This window comes from Heptranchias perlo, chromosome 13 (genome assembly GCF_035084215.1).
Source record: "Heptranchias perlo isolate sHepPer1 chromosome 13, sHepPer1.hap1, whole genome shotgun sequence".
In the NCBI taxonomy this organism is placed as follows: Eukaryota; Metazoa; Chordata; class Chondrichthyes; order Hexanchiformes; family Hexanchidae; genus Heptranchias; species Heptranchias perlo.
The window spans coordinates 50,619,444-50,638,097 of NC_090337.1; the positions used below are offsets into that span (position 1 = coordinate 50,619,444).

At 41.2% G+C, this 18,654-nt stretch overlaps 1 protein-coding gene, 1 long non-coding RNA gene and 9 other non-coding genes across 20 annotated transcripts in view; all 11 read left to right on the forward strand.

The window, feature by feature from the left end:
• LOC137331582 (ubl carboxyl-terminal hydrolase 18-like) overlaps positions 1 to 1,194 on the forward strand; it is a 39,711-nt gene extending 38,517 nt beyond the window's left edge. For all 3 annotated transcript variants that reach the window (XM_067995471.1, XM_067995472.1, XM_067995469.1), the window contains one exon: positions 132 to 1,194. The gene's annotated coding sequence lies outside the window, so the exon portion shown is untranslated. The remainder of the gene's footprint in view (positions 1 to 131) is intronic.
• A 1,864-nt stretch (positions 1,195 to 3,058) lies between these two features.
• Positions 3,059 to 12,188, forward strand: LOC137331584 (uncharacterized). Of its 8 annotated transcripts, none has more exons than XR_010965522.1 (11): positions 3,059 to 3,168; positions 4,002 to 4,068; positions 4,872 to 4,915; positions 5,551 to 5,700; positions 6,404 to 6,455; positions 8,636 to 8,764; positions 9,204 to 9,244; positions 9,831 to 9,982; positions 10,509 to 10,563; positions 10,869 to 10,903; positions 11,837 to 12,188. It is a non-coding gene; the product is annotated as an uncharacterized lncRNA (long non-coding RNA). The 8 variants fall into 8 exon arrangements; XR_010965523.1 differs by having other exon boundaries at positions 5,554 to 5,700; positions 9,828 to 9,982; XR_010965521.1 differs by having other exon boundaries at positions 5,554 to 5,700.
• On the forward strand, positions 3,851 to 3,924 carry LOC137331779 (small nucleolar RNA SNORD65). Its single transcript, XR_010965550.1, has one exon. It is a non-coding gene; the product is annotated as a small nucleolar RNA SNORD65 (small nucleolar RNA).
• LOC137331772 (small nucleolar RNA SNORD49) lies at positions 4,720 to 4,791 on the forward strand. Its single transcript, XR_010965543.1, has one exon. It is a non-coding gene; the product is annotated as a small nucleolar RNA SNORD49 (small nucleolar RNA).
• Positions 5,421 to 5,492, forward strand: LOC137331776 (small nucleolar RNA SNORD65). Its single transcript, XR_010965547.1, has one exon. It is a non-coding gene; the product is annotated as a small nucleolar RNA SNORD65 (small nucleolar RNA).
• LOC137331778 (small nucleolar RNA SNORD65) lies at positions 5,931 to 6,004 on the forward strand. Its single transcript, XR_010965549.1, has one exon. It is a non-coding gene; the product is annotated as a small nucleolar RNA SNORD65 (small nucleolar RNA).
• LOC137331781 (small nucleolar RNA SNORD65) lies at positions 8,505 to 8,575 on the forward strand. Its single transcript, XR_010965552.1, has one exon. It is a non-coding gene; the product is annotated as a small nucleolar RNA SNORD65 (small nucleolar RNA).
• On the forward strand, positions 9,058 to 9,128 carry LOC137331780 (small nucleolar RNA SNORD65). Its single transcript, XR_010965551.1, has one exon. It is a non-coding gene; the product is annotated as a small nucleolar RNA SNORD65 (small nucleolar RNA).
• On the forward strand, positions 9,684 to 9,755 carry LOC137331777 (small nucleolar RNA SNORD65). The gene has a single exon (XR_010965548.1). It is a non-coding gene; the product is annotated as a small nucleolar RNA SNORD65 (small nucleolar RNA).
• On the forward strand, positions 10,359 to 10,432 carry LOC137331775 (small nucleolar RNA SNORD65). Its single transcript, XR_010965546.1, has one exon. It is a non-coding gene; the product is annotated as a small nucleolar RNA SNORD65 (small nucleolar RNA).
• Positions 10,714 to 10,783, forward strand: LOC137331771 (small nucleolar RNA SNORD49). The gene has a single exon (XR_010965542.1). It is a non-coding gene; the product is annotated as a small nucleolar RNA SNORD49 (small nucleolar RNA).
• Positions 12,189 to 18,654: the final 6,466 nt, after the last annotated feature.

Consider the following 18,654-nt stretch of genomic DNA (forward strand, 5'->3'; position numbering starts at 1 on the left):
ACAGTGCAAAATGCACTGATCTTTTTAAAATATAAATTGTGACTTTAATATACTTTGAAAAATGTAAAAACATATTCAGAATTTACAAGACTTTACTTTTTACAATAAAAATTGTTCTGATTTGATTAAAGCTTGAACATGATGGACCTTAAGGATGCTTACTTCTATCAAGATATTGCAACATTTTCAGATCTTCATAAGTTGTTAATTTTCTTTCCTAATTTTTTAAAATCTAAATGAAATGTTAAAATTCTAAATTGGGTTGCAGCAAAACGTCTGTAGTAGAGAATCCTCTAATGGCTCCAGGTCTGCGCTGAGTTCATTGAAAGTGGAGAGGTTATTGGCTTCAGTGTTCTCAGTCTAGGGGATGGGTGAGTTCCACTGCTGACTTGCTTCACATTAAGCCTTGCTCGAAGCACCTGTGTGAGCAGTGAGAAGGGACTTGGTTCTGGTGCCCCACCACAACAGTCAGTATTCACTGCCTAGGCTCACACGTGAAGCCTTTTGGGTGAAGACTGTAATTTTGATAAAGGCTTGAACATGGATTTTCAACACGAGAATGATTAACAGGACACTAGTAAAAGTGAAAATAGATTTTGTATTTTTACATACTTATAACTGTAATGTCATTTTAAATCTGTAAAACACTTAACTTGAAGTACCAATGTTTAAATGTATTAATGTAACTAAATCAGTGTTTGTTACATTTTGTGCTCACATTTTTGTGCCATAGTGTATTGTTTGGTGTACTTATTGTGAATCATTGAATATGACATTTATTTAAGATTAAATTGTTCTGTATTTTCTTGTTTGGAGTCAGGTGATGGATTTGTACTTTGACTGTGGGTTAGTAGCTTATTTTCCCAAAAAAGCAAGCTATAACTTGCTCTATTTCTTACCAATCTTCTCTCGAAACGTATACATATTTGCTAGTGAATGTCAGTCATAGCACATGACCAGTTTGTACTTCGCTGCTGGCACAGCACAAATGTTTTTTTAAGTTTACATAGGAACCTGTCCCAACAAGGACATGCTGCCTTACTTTTGACCTTATTTGAAGCTTCAAGAAATTAAATGTTAATAACGGAGCTAGATACAAGCCTAGGCTGCACCTGAATTAATCTCCATTCCATCTTTTGAACTATACGAGAAACTTTTAAGCTGGATCTACCTGCACCCCATTTATTCCAAGCACCAGCATATGTGGGGGGGGGGGGGGGGGGGGGGGAGGGGGTGATAAAACTATTTCAAATCTTGACATTTTCTAACATTGCACAACTGTTAAACTGAAAATACTGTTACAACTCATGGGATCTCAGACCATATAATAAAACTTCAATAAATTACATATTCTGCTCATTTTCTTCTCTCACCTTTCATATAATTGCATACTCTCTCAATAAAGCAAATGGCTAAAGTTTTTCTATCTGAAATGGCTCAGTTTAGTGCTGATTTAATGTAGTTGCCATTTTGTAAGCAAAAAATGAAAATAGTACAATGCATTCAGACTATTTATGTGACATTGCTCAACTTTGATGTCTACATTGATGCATTTGAAACTTTCCCTCATTTGATGTGGTTCTTGTACAAGCAGTCAGTAGATGTTTGTGGAAAATCCTGGAATTTTCTGAAGATTCTTTGGTGAAATTTGAAGGACATTTTTCACCAGTGTAACATACCATGTCAATACTGAAACAAAGCCAAAATATTAAACATGAACTTAATACACTAGCAGCCTTCACCAAACGCACACCATGGCTGCAGTGTGTACTATCTACAGGATGCACTGCAGCAACTCGCCAAGACTTCTTCGACAGCACCTTCCAAACCCACGACCTTTATCACCTAGGACGAGGGCAGCAGGCACATGGGAACACCACCTGCAGGTTCCCTTCCAAGTCACACATCATCCCAACTTGGAAATATATCACCGTTTCTTCATAATCACTGGGTCAAAGTCCTGGAACTCCCTACCTAACAGCACCGTGGGAGAACCTTCACCGCACAGACTGCAGCGGTTCAAGAAAGCGACTCACCACCACCTTCTCAAGGGCAATTGGGGATGGACAATAAATGCTGGCCTTGCCAGCGACACCCACATCCCATGAATGAATTAAAAAAAACCTTGCAAACCAAATTCAAAATATTCAGTACAAACTCTTATTTCCCAGTCCATTTTCATCCAGTTGACAAAAATGCCTCTGCCTTTATAACCCTAAATATCTAACTCAAGATAGTGACCAACTTCACAGAAATTAAGATTTAAAAATCTATCAACTGAAGTTGAAGTGTTCCAAAATGCACCATTTTAATACAAAGTTCATAATTTCTCAAGGGAGCAAATTCCCTCCCCAGGAATAATTAGCTTGTGGCTTTGTGCACCAGCATTAAATCTGCCATCCCGGTTTCTGATTTTATAGTTACATCACGTGCCAAATATTTGTTACAGACTCCTTTATGTGAAATGATGCATAGCACAGGGGAAAGCGAATGGGTTGGGGGGAAATAGGAGCTAGGATAGCAATTGAAGATAATAGAACCTTTAGCCGTAGAATGGCGTTCTTGTGGCTAATTTTTCCAAAAGGACTCCTGATAGCGAAACCCAATTAAATTTTAAAAAATACCAGCAGAGATTGCAGAAGCAAAACTTCACCTAACAAATTGCAGGATTACATATAAATTTTCCTACACGTTCCTTTGTCACAAAAATTGCATGACAGACAGGCAACTATGTGTACTTAATAGTACAGTCCCCAGTATAACAGCGACCAGCCCATTAACGACGAATCCACATTACTCTTCACACCACCTCCATCTTTATCATTATGAAACCCTCACCCTCGCGCGCCTGAATTTAAGCAGAGCGGAAGTGACGTGTCCCGACCGTCCCATTCATAAACCAACTCCCATCATTAAACACGTAAAAATATTGGAGTGCATTTTTAAATACACATTCTTTTACCGTGGATTTATATTTCCTAGCTGTCATTTATGACTTTCCTGATTGTTAATGATCCGGATTGAATCGATGGTTCCAGATTGGCGTGACGTCATTGATCGGCCCTCGCACGGACTGTAGGGAAGTGAGCGGGCGCTGGTCGGTCTTTTCGGGGACGGCGCTGGTCGAGAGCGGACGTTGGGGTTTCGCTCCTCCGACCCATTCTATCGGTAAACCTCTCCTGATAACAGTAATTCGATCGCATATGGCTATCTAAGGTTGTTGTAAGAGAGTAACTCGCACTCAACCTAATTTTCTATTTTTTTTAAAAGTCTTTGTGAGCGGAGCTCGCTGGCTGAGGAGGGGCCCGGCGGGCGGGGGGAAGGGGGTGATAGTTCCTCGGGAATGGACCGTCTATTTAACCTGAGACGCAGACCGGCCGTCAGTGCTGCTTTCACTTGGTGACTGATCCAAACTCTTCAAGTGTTGGTTCGGCAGCAGTTTCGACTGATCTTTATATCTGGTTTCTTCCAGAAAGGGTGGGTGAATTTGGCTGTGCAGCCGAGTCTGGGCTGCACGTGTTACACCGACAAAATGGCGGCGGTGGGGATCGAGGGGGTTACAAAATGCAGGAGCAGTAGCTCCGACTAAACCATTCTGTTTATAGATCTTCCACCGCCCAGTAACGAGCCCTCACTCGCGGAGAGTCGGGTAAACTGTCCGGGTAACGGGATGAACTGCAGACAAGTGAAGCCACGTGTCGCTGTCAGTAATTTCCGTGCAGCGTGGAGCTAGTAACACCAATGTAGACTTTCTAAAACTCGTTTTAGAAATGACAGTTTAAAATGGCATAGTCTTGATTTGATCATATCTGAAGTTACACGTGCTTAAGGTAAGTAATTTCCAAATAGGTTGTGCTGAAATCAAACTCAAAATAGTTGGAATTACCGTCAGATTTGAAAGTGTTGAGGAATGGTTTTCTGATCATGCCTGTTGGCCGTTTAAATGTAAATACTGAAATCTGATCATTTCTTTGTTCTAATTTTTGTTTCCTCTTTTAAAGCAGGTGGCAGTTTTCACAGCAGTAGAAGGGGCACTGGATAGATTCTAAGCACAGACTGCTCTAACAGGTCAGTGAGCCCTTTTGTTCATACCATACAAGAAACTGCATTAAGGTTTTCCCTATAGGGTCATACTTTGTGTTATGGCACTAAAATCTGAAAATTGAGTCATGTTCTGTAGTGAGTGTTGACTCTTTGCCCTAGACTTGCCTAACACCAAGCCTAGTTTTATACATAGGTGCAGTAGTGGAGAATTGTTAATATTATTGTAAAGCAATTTGCTCTCTAGGCAAAGGAAGCTTTCCCCCTTCTACCTTACAAGAAAACATTGAGTCTTGGCCAGACACTAGAACATAATCTAAGTGGCCACTACTGTATGTGGACTGCTGTGCGGAGGCTTTGTCCTCTGCCAGGTGGCTGTAAATGAGTCCACACCACTATTGGAAAAAGATTGTGTGGCAGTTCTCCAGTTCTGGCAAACATTTAATCCTTGACCATGATTACTTTTTTAAAAAATTATCTGGTGATTTATCTCATTGTCAGGCCTTGCTGTGCACAAATTGGCTGCCATGTTTACTTGCCATAATTTCACTTCATTGGCTGTAAAGTGTGTTGGGGTGCCCTGAAAGGTGCTTTATATATGCAGTGTTCTTGCTACCATAGTGTTCACAGACTGATTTTGCTTTTGAGAATTAAAAGCCTTGTATTACTGTACCCTATTTGAATGATGAAAATCTGAAATAGGAAGTGCCGTCAGATTCGAGAACTGATGATCCTGTTTTAATTCTGATTAATCAAACATTGAAATGTAAACATTTTAAGTGCATGGATTGAGTTGTGAAATTACTAAATATTGATCTATTCTTTTTCAGCAATTGATACAGGGGCCATTTCTTTCGATGGACTATTTGAATTGGTGAGTTTAGTCGAATGCTATCATTCTTGACTAATATAAAATACACTTTAAGCACCTTTTCCTCCCAACAAATTGGCCATGGTTATTTATCCTTTCTACCCAATTGACATTGCCAACTGAACACTTGCCACAATGAGGTGGTGTCTTCAAGCTGAACTCCAAGGCATAAGCAGATCTTGGGTGCTTCAGGTCAGTGATGAGAGGAGTAATACATTGAGATGTTATCATTTGGATAAGATACTAACTATTTGGATACAAAAGAACCAATTGCAATATTTGAAGTAGCCCAGGGAGTTCTTGCAGTGTCAATTTTTTCAAAAACTGTATTCCTGGGTCCTTGTCATTGATAACTCAGCCAAGTACCATAGGCACAAGATGTACAAAGTTGGGGTTTTAGAACTCCTGAAGCTTTTGATTAATTTTAGAAATGACATGGTATGTGCTTATGGTAATCTGTTGCCTGTAATTTTCAAACACAGGGTGCAAAATTGTGCCATAGTGACATGGATGATGAAATCAAACACAATGGCTGGAATTACCGTCAGATTGAAAAGTGTTGAGCAATGGTTTTCTGATCATGTCTGGTGGCTTTTTTTAAATATGGAAAACTAAAGTGTTTTTGTTTTCTTTCAAAGCAGGCAGCTTTTCATTTTGTCCTTTTGATGCTAACCGCCTATTTGGATACAAGAGTCCATTGCCATAATTGAAGATGTCCCGGGTGTTCTCCCAGTGGCACAGCCAACTTTCAAAAACAGTATACCTGGCTCCTTGTGTCATTGCTGAAGGTGGGACTTTGTATGCAAAACAATAGTTCTTCACTATATAAATGACTGCAATTCTTTGAAGTGCTTACCAATTAGTTTGAGATCATCTAATTTATTGGTGATTAGGGTATTGAATAAATAACATTTCAGGTTGTTTTGTCAATACTGAAAGCTTGAGTGCATTGTGACTTCTATTGTACTCCATAATTGAATACAATATATTAACGTGCAATTTAAAAAATTGATCTTGTGGATGATGAAACTAAACTCAAAATGGCTGGAATTACCGTCAGATTGAACAGTGTTGAGTAATGGTTATCCGATAACAATGTTAGACAATTTTGTGTAAATGCTGAAAAATGGACTGTTCTAAGGACTTTTTTTGTCCTTAGACGTTGATGGTTGTTACACTAGATTCTTATCTGTATGCTTGAAAGATTCAGACAGGTGTGCTTTGTGATTGATAAAATCAGTGAAATCTCAGCCCAGACATGCAGTGCATGTTAATCTGTCAAGTTTAGCCAATACTTCAATTGAATTGCATCTAATTTCTTTGTATGCTAAATTGGTGCTCCAAATTTTCACTAGACCCCATCTCTGAATAATGAAAATCCAAATAGAAAGTGTTGCCAGATTTGAACTGATCCTGTTTTAATGCTGATACCATATATTGAAACTTAAAGGTTGAGTTGTGAAATTACTGAATATTGATCTGTTCTTTCAGCAATTGATACAAGAACTACTATACAAGATACTATGATGGAATATTTGAATTGGTGAGTTTAAGTGAATGCTGTCCACCTAGACTAATATCAAACACACTTTAAACACCTTTCCCCTCAACAAATTGGTCATGGAGATTTATCCTTGCCACCCAGTTGGCACTTGCCACAGTGGAGTTGTGGCATCAAGCTGCATTCCAGGACTTGGGAAACACTTCAGTGTGGTATTAGTATGAGACACTCAAAGCAGTAGATGCTAGCTCAATTAATAATTTTAAACCTGAGATTGATTAGATTTTTTTGCTAGCCAATGGATATGGTGCCAAGGTGGAGGATTGGAGGACTGCTAACGTCGTACTGTTGTTTAAGGGAGAAAAAGATAGACCTAGTAATTACAGGTCAGCAAGTCAGTCTAACCTTGGCAGTGGGCAAATTATTGCAATCAATTGAGGGACAGTATAAACTCATTTAGAAAGGCACAGATTAATCAAGGATAGTAAACATGGATTTGTTACAGGAAGGTCATGTCTGACTAACTTGAATTTTTTGAGGAGGTAACAAGGGGGGTTGATGAGGGTAGTGCGTTTGATGTAGTCTGGATTTTAGCATGGCTTTTGACAAGGTCCCATGTGGCACTTGTCAAAAAAGTAAACCCCCATGGGATCCAATGGAAAGTGGCAAATTGGATCCAAAATTGACTGGCAGGAAGCAAAGGGTAATGGTCAGGTGTTTTTGTGACTGGAAGGCTGTTTCCAGTGGGGTCCTGCAGGGCTCAGTATTAGGTCCCTTGCTTTTTGTGGTATAAATCATGTCCCCTACATTTGAGTCTAAATCATTAAGAAGTTTGCAGATGATACAAAAATTGGCTGTGGTTGATGGGAAGGAAGCTGTAGACTGTAGGAAGATAACAATGGACTGGGCAGAAAAGTGGCAAATGGGATTCAGTCTAGAGAAGTGAGGTGATTCATTTGGGGAGGTCAAACAAGGCAAGGGAATACACAATAAATGTGAGGATATTGAGGTGTAGAGGAAGTGAGGGACCTTGGAGTGTATGTCCACAGATCAGATAAGGTGATCAAGAAAGCATATGGGATAGTTTCCTTTATTAGCTGAGGCATAGAATAGAAGAGCAGGGAGGTTATGCTAGAACTGTATGAAACAGTAGTTAGGCCACAGCTAGAGTACTGCATACAGTTCTGGTTACCACATTACAGGAAAGATGAGAGGGTATAGAGCAGATTTACGAGGACATTGCCATGGCTGAATTTTAGCTATGAGGAAAGATTGGATAGGCTGGCGTTTTTTGCTTTGGAACTGAGGATGCTGAGGGGTGATTTAATTGAAGTGTATAAAATTGAGGAGCCTGGATAGTGGACAAGAAAGACTTATTTCCCTTAGAGGTCAATAACCAGGGGGCATAGGTTTAGTGATTGGTGGAAGGATTATAGGGGAGCTGAGGAATAATTTTTTCACCCAGAGGGTGGGGGTCTGGAACTCACTGCCTGAAAGGGTGGTAGAGGCAGAAACCCTCATATTTAAAAGGTACTTGGGCATGCACTTTACATGCTATAACCTAAAAGGCTATGGACCAAGAAAGTGGGATTAGGCTGGGAAGCTCTTTCGACTGGCAGACACAATCGGCTGAATGGCTTCCTGTGCTGTAAATTTTCTGCTAAGGTAGGTGGATAGGGTTGGGATACAGATCAGCCACGATCTCACTGGCAGAACAGGCTCAAGGGTCTGAATGGCCTACTCCTGTTCCTATGCTAAGCAGATCTTGGCTGACATTTCAGGTCAGCATAGAGGAGTAGTACATTTTCTGAGCTGTTGTCCTTTGGCTAAGAGACTAGCTGCCTATTTGGATACACAAGATCCCACTGCAATATTTGAAGTTGTCCAGAGAGCTCTCCCAATGCCACAACCAACCTTCAAAAACTATATCTGGGTTGTCACTGATGACTGAGCCAAGTACCAAAGGCATGAGATGCAACAAAGTTGAGGATTTAGAACTAAAACTTTGGATTAATTTTAGAAATGACATGGTATGGCCTTTATCTGAAATTACATGTCAAAAGCAGGGTGTGAGATTGTGCTGTAGAGTGGCATGGATGAAATCAAACTCAATGGCTGGAATTACTGTCAGATTGGAAAGTGTTAGCAATGGTTTTCTGATCGTGCCTGGTAGCCTTTTTAAATAAAGAAAACTGAAGTGTCTTCTAATTTTTTTTTCAAAGCAGGCAGCTTTTCACCTTGTCTAAGGTGTCCTTTTGGTATTAACTGCCTATTTGGATACAAAAGAGCCCATTGCCATAATTGAAGATGGCCAGGGGATTCTCCCAGTGGCACTTGTGTCCTCGCTGAAGGTGGGACTTCATTGTATTTTGTTGAACTGTTCTTCACTATTTATGACTGCAATTGCATGAAGTGCTTATAGGTGTCCTAAATTACATACAGCCCTCTTCCTAACTTCCATTTTTTTCTTACTGGTAAAAATATTTGGATTTGGTTAATTTTTAAACAGCCTGTTGTGAACTAAATTTATTTGTGGCCTTGGATTAGCAAACAGGACAGTTTGGATAATGAAACTTGCATAATATTTTCTGACTTATTGCACTCCATATTATTGAATGCAATATATTAAAGGATTTGACCTTGTGGATGATGAAACTAAACTCATGGCTGGAATTACCGTCAGATTGAACAGTGTTGAGTAATGATTATCTGATCACAGCATTAGACAATTTTGTGTAAATGCTGGAAAATGGACCATTCTAAGCACTTGTTTCTCTTTTGTGTCCTTAGGTGCTGATGCTTGTTTGTGTCCTTGAAAGATTCATTGACAGGTGAGCTTTGTGATATGGCAAAAAAGTGAAATCTCTGCCTAGACACACTGTTGGTTAATCTGTCAAGTAATGTTGTGGCTTTAAGCTGCATTCCAGGACTTGGGGAAATACCACACAATGTGGTATAAGTGAAACTATCTCAAAGCAGTAGATGCTTGCTCAATTAATTTTAAACCTGAGATTGCTAAGATTTTTGCTAGCCAAGGTGGGTGGGATTGGGATATAGATCAGCCATGATCTCATTGAATGATGAACAGGATCAAGGGTCTGAATGGCCTACTCCTGTTCCATTGTTAATTTTGGCTGACATTTCAGGTCAGCACTGGGGAGTAATACATTGAACTGTTGTCCTTATTTATTTTTGAAGTTACATGTGCTTATGGTAATCTGTTGCGAGTAATTGTCAAATGCAGGGTACAAGGTTGTGCTGTAGTGACATGGATGATGAAATCAAACTCAATGGCTGGAATTACCGTCAGATTGGAAAGTGTTGAGCAATGGTTTTCTGATCATGTCTGGCATCATTTTTAATGTAAATAGAGTCGATTTGCCTTTTTGTTCTAATTTTTTTGTTCTTCCAAAGCAGGCACCTTTTCACCTTGTCTAAGGTGTTGTCCTTTTCAATACTGCCTATTTGGATATGAGTCCATTGCCATAATTGAAGATGGCCAGGGAGTTCTCTGTGGCACAGGCAACTTTCAAAAACAGTATACCTGGCTTCTTGTGATATTGCTGAAGGTGGGATGTTGTGGTATTCACTTTACAAATGACTGCAATTAATTGTGTGTGAAGTGTTTACAGGTGTCCTAAATTACATAAAGCCTTATTCTTACCTATTCAGGTTCTTACTGAAGACTGGTAGAAAAACTTGGATTTGGTTAATTTTTAAACCAGTTATGAACTAAATTTATTTGCAGCCTTGGGTAACAAACAGGACATTGTGAATATTGAAACTTGCAGTGTTTGAGATTATCTAATTTAATGGCTATGGATATTGAATAATATTTCTGGTTGTCTTGTCAATACTGAAAGCTGAGTGCCTTTTTTGACTTGTATTGTGTTCATATTGAATGCAGCATTTTAAAAGTGCAATTTTTAAAAGACTTGCTCTTGTGGATGATGAAACTAAACTCAAAATAGCTGGAATTACCGTCAGATTGAACAGTGTTGAGTAATGGTTATCTGATCACAATGTTAGACAATTTTGTGTAAATGCTGGAAAATGGACCATTCTAAACACTGGTTTCTCTTTTCATGTCCTTAGATGTTGATGGTTGTTACACTGGATTCTTATCTGTATGCTTGAAAGTTATTGACAGGTGAGCTTTGTGATTGATTAAAATCAGTGAAATCTCAGCCCAGACATGCAATGCATGTTAATCTGTCAAGTTTAACCAATATTTAAATTGAATTGCATCTCATTCTTTGTATGCTAAATTGGTGCTCCAAATTTTCACTCAACCCCATCTCTAAATGATGAAAATCCAAATAGGAAGTGCCGTCAGATGCGAAAACTGATGATCTTTTTCAATTCTGACTTTTTCAGGTGGGGATAAAGTGCTACCTTTTTTTAAAAAACAAAGATACTATGACTTCTGAATACTGTTTCTTTACTCTCTTCCAGCAATTTGTACAGAAGCCAAATGGGGTGTTGAATTGGTGAGTAGTCAGTCACCCAAATTATTACTTATACCTACATTGGGTAGAAGTGATGTGCTTTTTGAGTGTGACGTTAGCTTTTTGGTTATTGAGTTGGGACTTTTTAATGTTGCTGGCCATGGGGTTAAGACACTTCTCATTAAGCTGAAGAATTGCTGCTGTCAGAATATCTTTCCATAAAATGTTAGAATTGCAGACCTTTTTGTATTAACTGGTGTGAAACTTATGATTTGCTTCTGCCTTTTTCATTGTATGGGGCTATGTACAATGTCATCAGTATTGGGTTCAGGGGCTGAATAGGCTACTCCTGTTTATCTTCTGTGCTTTGGGATGTTTTACTACATTAAAGGCACTGTAAACAAGTTCCTATTAAGTCTGTTCAGATTTTTTTACATTTGGTTGGTAGATTTAAATGTCTAAGATGGTTAGACACCATCATAGTAGATTTGACATGAGGGCTTGTGCAATTTGGTTTAAAATTAAAGTGGAGAGGTCTTTATTGAAAGAAGCCTAAACTACTTCTGAAATGAGGTATTGGATGATGGCATTAAAGGCTGGGAAGGCTAATATGTTTAATCCTTAATCTGCTGAGTTGGTTAAATGGCAGTGTTAATGGCACTTGTCCCATGATCCCTACTGTAAAGTGTGCTTGGATGGTTGAGGACATGATTGAACTCTTGCTTTGATGTCTTTTGTGGTCTGGTTAGTCTTGTGTGAAGATTGCTTGCTTGAGGTACTGGAGAGCTGCCCCAGCAATGATCATGCTTCCCCACCCCACAAAAAAAAAGGCTGGTGGGGGTTGTTAAATTGGGTTAGGAGATTTTGGATGATTCAAATGCACCTGTAATTAGTGTTGGGCTGAGTAATTATCCAGTAATCCTACATTTGTGTTAAATGCTGCTGTTCTAAACTTTGTTCTTAATTTCTTCACAGCACAATGAAGAGCTATTGAAAATACCTATAAACCACTATTTTCATATGATGTTGGCTGTTGCCTTGTGATCTGTTGGAGTATAGTATGATTGGATGAGAATAATGGATTTACGTTCAATGAGGTTTCTGCCAGTAATGCTGACCATTGGTCCACCTTGTTCATGAGCAACACAAGATTGGGTAGCTGGCATTGAGCTGGATTTGCAATGCTTGTGCCCTAGGTGAAATTTAATCTTAGATTGTTTTGTGCTGTTATTGATTGTAATTCTCCTACATCTGTATGCTAATGGAGTAACAGTTGACTGATGTAGATTTGTGAACAACATAAATAAATACATGAGAAACTTGTGAATTCTTTTGATATGTACAATAACATGAGCTCATTTATAGTGTGATTAGCCAATTGGGTTTCTATAATGTGATAGTAATGCACTTAGAATGTATTTAGATATCCATGGCCAGAATGGAGATGGTGGGTAACTGCCCTGTTAATCACACCCAAAGACCACACAGCAGTAAGTGACTGGGATTGATTTTTACACAAGTTCTGTTGGTTGTAGTTTGTAGACACTCACTGAAACTAGACCTTGCAGCCAATGTATTTTACAGTACACAAGTTCTGGCTGTACCCTGCCTCCACCTTATTGGCTGATGGTGGTGGCAATGGATACACATTTAAAAAGCAGATAAATGCATTATGAAATGTTGAGGTTATAACTAGTTTACCAGGTTTTGAATTGCTAAGCCACTGCTTAAAATTTTATCTAAACTTGCTTTAGAGCATCTTGAATTTTAAATATCTACATTATAGTAGAACTAACAGTGTGGACCACGTGAGTTTAGTGGTGGCTAATTTCCCTAGACGTGTATAAGTGATTCTTCCAGGAAAGATGATTGCTAGGCACTAAGTAAATATAAGGGCCTTGACATAGTCAACATTCCAGGCAGGTGGACATAAAGCTGGACAGGGGCCCATAATAAACTTGAAAAATAAAAATTGTGCAAGGTTGCAACAGCCCCTGAAGTTAGGATCCCTAATAGAGCCTACAGGTTTGCCCTCCCTAATACAACTGACAGCATTGTCCCTGATGGTCATTTTTTTCACTTAAATGATAATCAAAATGCTAGAAATACTTAGTGGCTATGCAGAGATAATTAATGGTTCAGCTCAATGACCTTTCATCAGTCTGGAAGGAAAAAGATTCAACAGTTACTAAGTATAGGGGAAGAAAGGACAAAAGGGAAGATCTGATCAGCAGGAGTGATTTAACAAAAGGCACAATGATGTAAAGGAAAAGGGGGTGGTAATGAGACAAACAAAAGATGGGTCGAGAGGGGCTTTAAATAGTAATAGCAGAACCAGCACCTGCTGCCTGGGGGGAAAAAATGGGAGCAGTGAGTGGAAGGCTGTAAAATGCCTATTGAGGTGCTGTTCCTTGAGCTTCATTAGAACAGTGTAGGAGGCTGCAGACAGAGCTGGGAGTGGGGCAGAATTAAAATGCAACCAGCAGCTTGGTTATGTGGACTGAACTGAAGCAAAGTGATCAATGAAGAGAAGACAGTATACTAAATAGAAAAATACAAGTATATAACTCTTTCATCTGGTAGTGTTTGAGGCCCTGGACAGTGGGAAAGGAGGTGACAGGGCAGCTGTTAAGTCTCCTCTGCTTGTGTGGGAAGGCGGGAGTGTGTTGGGGTTGATAAGAATGGACCAGGGTGTTGCGGAGGGAACGCTCCCTCTAGCCTGCTGAGGGGAGGAGATGATGTGTTTCTAGAAGTAAAGGGAATTAGGGGTTACGGGGAGCAGGCAGGAAATTGGACATGAATTTAGATTTGAGGTTAGGATCAGCTCAGCAATGATCTTATTGAATGGCGGAGCAGGCTCGAGGGGCCAATTGGCCTACTCCTATTTGTTTGGTGGTGGTATCGCACTGGAGATGGTGGAGGATGATCTGTTGAATGGAGACTGATGGGGTGTAAGGTGAGAATAAGGGGGCCCCTATTTTGAGAGGGAGGGGAAGGGGGTGAGGCAGAACTATGGGATGGGCTCAGTTAAGGAAAAAGGACATCAGAAGCATCATTGGAACAGATGAGACAGAAACTGGGAGAAATGGAAGAGTCCTTACAGGAAGCAGGGTAAGAAGTATTATCAAGGTAGGTGTGGGAGTCGGTGGGCTTAGAGTAGATATGCCGGCCGCTTGCCATTTTAATTCCCCATTCTGACCTCTCTGTCCTCGGCCTCTTATACTGATGAAGCTCGAGGAACAGCACCTTACCTTTCGTTTAGGCACTCTACAACCTTCCAGACTCAACATTGATTTTAATAACTTAATACCATAACCACTGCTGTTTTTGTTTCAAAAAAATGTTAATTTTTTTGAATTTAGTGGACTGCAGCTGCTGGTTATGGTTCTGCTGTTGCCATTTACTGCTACTCTAACCTGATCTTTTGTTTCTTGTCCCATTACCACCTTTCTTGCCTTGCACCATCATCCCTTTTGTCATTTAATCACTCTTGCCCTTTACCCTTTTCTTCCCCTCCCCCTTTCCCTAGCTCTGTACTTGCTTAAAAACTAACTCTTTAACATCTTCCAGTTCTGACAAGTCTTCGACCTGAAAGTTACCTTTCTCCACAGATGCTGCCTCACTTGCTGAGCTTTTCCAGCATTTTCTGTTTTTATTTCAGACTGCCAGCATCTGCAGTATTTTGCTTTTGATTTAGAGTAGATGTTGGTTGACAGCCTCGATAGAGCAGTCAAGGAAGGGAAGAGTCAGAGATGGACCATGTGAAGGTGAGGTACGGGTGGAAATTGGAAGCAAAGTTGATGACATTTTCCAGTTTGGGGTGAGCAGGAGGTCGTACTGATGCAGTCATCAAGGTACTAGAAAAAGGTGAGGGAGGGGACCTGAGTAGGACTGCAACAAAGAATATTCCACATATCCCAAGAAAAGGCAGGCATCACCAGGACCCATACAGGTTCCCATAGTGATACCTTTTATTTTAGTGAATGGAGTCAAAGGAGATGTTGTTCAATGCAAGAACAAGTTCTGCCAGGCAGAGGAAAGTGGTGTTTGATGGGGACTGATTGGGCTTCCATTCAAGGAGGAAGTGGAGGGCCTGCAGGCAGTCCTTGTGGGGGATGGAGTTGTGGAGGGACTGGACGTCCATGATAAGGAGATGGTTAGGGCTGGGAAACTTAAAGTCGCAGAGGGTGCCGGAAGAGTCGCGGATGTAAGTCGGAAGGGACTGGACAAGGGGAGAAAAAAGAGTCGAGGTAGGAAGAAATAAGTTCTGTGGGGCAAGAACAGGCTGAAACGATGAGTCTACCAGGGCAGTCCTGTTGATCATGGGAAGGAGGGAGGAGATGAGGTCAGTGACGATCTGCGAAACGATGGCTTAATGTTCAGCTTTGGGGTTATGGTCCCGGGGAGGTAGGAGGAGGTATCAGTGAGTTGGCGTTCAGTCTCTACAAGATAGAGGTCTCTTTGCCAAACGACAACAGTATTGTCCTTGTCAGCAGATTTAGTGTTAATGTCAGGGTTGGACCTGAGAGAACGGACTGCTGCAAGTTCAGAGGGAGGGAGGTTAGAGTAAGTGAGGTGAGTAGAGAAATTGAGACAGCCGATCTCACGGCAGCAGTTCCCAATGAAAAGATCAAGAGAAGGTAAGAGGCTAGAGGAAAGGATCCAGGTGAAACAAGAATTTTGAAGACGGGTGACAGGGTCCCCTGTGGGAGTGGAAGACTCCTGGCCAAAGGAGTGGGCACAGAGGCCAAGGTGACGGAAGACGAGCTCAGCATCATGTCGAGTTCAATTCAGTGTGATGGGGCCATAACGGGATGAAGCCAAGGACTGATCATTCAAGGTCAGAGGGGATAATGAAAACACAATAATGGGTGAGATTGGAAGGAGGGATGGGATCAGAGGAAAGTGGAGGGGAAGAAGAATCAGGAGGGGTGTTGGTAACTAAGAGTTGTTCAGGAACAAGGAAGAAAAATGTTTTTTGATGAGACGAAGGATGAAATGGAACTGCGGACCAAGACAACTAGAGTGAAATAGAGTGAGCCGGTGCTGCTGAAGAGAGGTTGACAGTGTGCATGTGGCAGCACATGGCGTTGAGCGTGGATCTCAAAAAGCGGCGACAGCAGTGGTTTGAGGAACGCTGAATATCATGGAGATATCTGTAATCATGGGTGGATTCGAAACACAAAAAGTGAAATTTAAGTTAGAATAAATCAGAGCCGGCCACAGTTGTTGAGGAAAGAGATGTGGCTGTGAAAGTGAGTTTTAGTAGATACCTGATGAAACATGGGAAGGGAACAGAAAACAATGAAGGTGAACAAGGTAAAAGAGACAAACGGCAATCCCATCAGAGAGAAGAGCAGAACTTCTTTAAGGTGGGCATTCCTGGAAGAGAAGTGGGAGTGAATTAAACACAAAAACAAAAGCAAAATACTGTGGATGCTGGAAACCTGAAATAAAAACAGAAAATGCTGGAATTACTCATCAGGTCAGACAGCAGCTGTGGAGATAGAAACAGAGTTAACGTTTCAGTTTGATGACCGTTCATCAGAACTGGAAGAAGTAGAGATTTAATTTATAGACTTATATCTACAAGACTCGCCTTGCACTGTACCATCTACTCTTGGTGCCACTTTCTACTCAAATCCTCAGAAGACATGCGGATAGCACTAAGGCAAATCCCATTTATCGCAAGTCACTCATTGACTGGCCAACTCAGACCATGCCCCTGTGACACATCGGCTCACTCTACCTGACCTCTCTTCCCACTCCCAATACTAAAGCCGAACCTCTGTCCTCTTGGGATTGAGGTAGCCCTCATCCTGCAGTATACCTTCCGTAGCACTTTGTGCTGCTGCATGGCAAACCTGGTCCAGCATCCTGTTAGCCACATGTGCAGGCATCAGAGTGGGGCTGGCATAAGGTCATGCTTGTGCAGCTATCCTGAGACAGCAGTCATCTGCCTTCCTACAATGCAGATAGTACTCAGCACTGACTCTGCACGACTGCTGATCTGTGGGAAAGAGATAATCGAAGCTCTGTGATACTTGTCTGCAACCATTCACCAAGCCTGCCCAAACCAGAAAAGAGCCCTCTCCATTCTTCCTGAGGCCTCTGGGAGCAGAGTGCCCATGCAGGAAACAAAGGCCACCTTTAAAGCCAGGTCACGGGCTTCTTTTGCAGGTGGTGGACTACAGTGGTCCTCCAATGGGCTACACATACTGCTGGTGGCCTTCATGACCCAAGCTACCATGTCAAGCACACACATGTTGACCAGATACCTGCACAAACATTTGATGCTCTGCAAGCATTGTTCTCTTCAATGCCCCGCAGGTCAACATATTTCAGTCAAGAGGCGATGCCTCTCGGCCCATCGACCAGCAACGTCTTCCTCTTCATGTACCAACACCAATGTGCCCACTATATGCGGTGGGGACTGTATATAGTACCCTCAGAATATCAGTAGATGTTTTACAACAGATTATATTTTGAAGTGCCGTCATTGTTTTGTAAGTAGTCACAACAGCCAATTTGTACACATCAAGGCCCCACAAACAGCAAATAAATATATGATCAGATAATTGCTCTTTTTCAAGTGCCATGAGATCTCTTACAGCCACCTGAACAAATGGTGCCTTGATTACTTCAGCAATGCAATACTCCCTGTGCTCAAGTGTCAGAGTGGATTATGTGTTCAAGTCTGCAGTAGGGCACGTATCCACAACTTCTTGCCTCAGGTGTGAGTGTTATCAACTGAGCCAAGCTAACATTTGGGAGGGATAGAGTGAGTGAGGATGTATGCTGAAAGTGCTGGCCTCACTAGATGCTATGGGGCCTGTGTCTTTGCTGTGGCACATTTAGAGGAGGAAGTGAGGCTAAAATGAATCTCCTAAGGAGTGGAGCTCATATAAGTTTCAGTCAAAGAAGTGATATGGGGGATTCATGATATGGTTCACTGACAATTGATGAAGGATACAATAGGAAGAGAAGCAGAATGTTCAAAGGAATCAACTGGCACATGCCTACCCACTTCACTGTCTCCAACAACCTAAATGGCCTCTCTTTCTAGGATGTGCATGACTTCCACCTAATAGAACGTAATTTGTCTGAGTCTTGGAGGTTCCCCACCTGTTGCCAGTCTCTACTCGCTATTATGGACTGCCTTTTCATTTAAAAAAAGGCACAATGTGAGAATTATCTTTGCAGTAAAATCCAGGTACTTGTACCTGCAAGTGGCCCATTATTGGTGGGGCAGGGGTGAGAGATAATGGATGCATACACTAAGTAATTGGATTCTATGCAATGCTTTTAGCTGATTGCATGTAGAGCTGTGAATGAAGGATCATTTTCAGTCGAAGGCTGGGGGCATGAAGGGCACTGCGTCTTGGGATGTTTTACTACATTAAAGGTGCCATATAAATGCAAGTTGTTGTACTGCCTCCTGGGCATTGATGGTAAGCATCTCAAGCATTTTAACACAGAGTGAGGAGAGATCAGTTTAAGTGGTAGGTATGCTAGACAGTGTGGCTGAATCTTCTTACTTTGCCTGACCTGATAAGGCCTTTAAATTTCTTCTTGCACTGAGGCATTAAGTGGGATTGTGAAGTTGACACTTACGGCCCTGGTCACCTCCCTCCACTGGCGCCTTCCATTGGGGCCCCTCTCTCCATTCAAAAGAGGATCTTTGTCCTGTGCCTAACATCCTGCAGGAGTAGTTCAACATCTGCATCAATAAATCTGGAGGTTCTGCCCTGCACCAAACCTTTTAAACACCAGTGCAGCAGATCTTTACATTG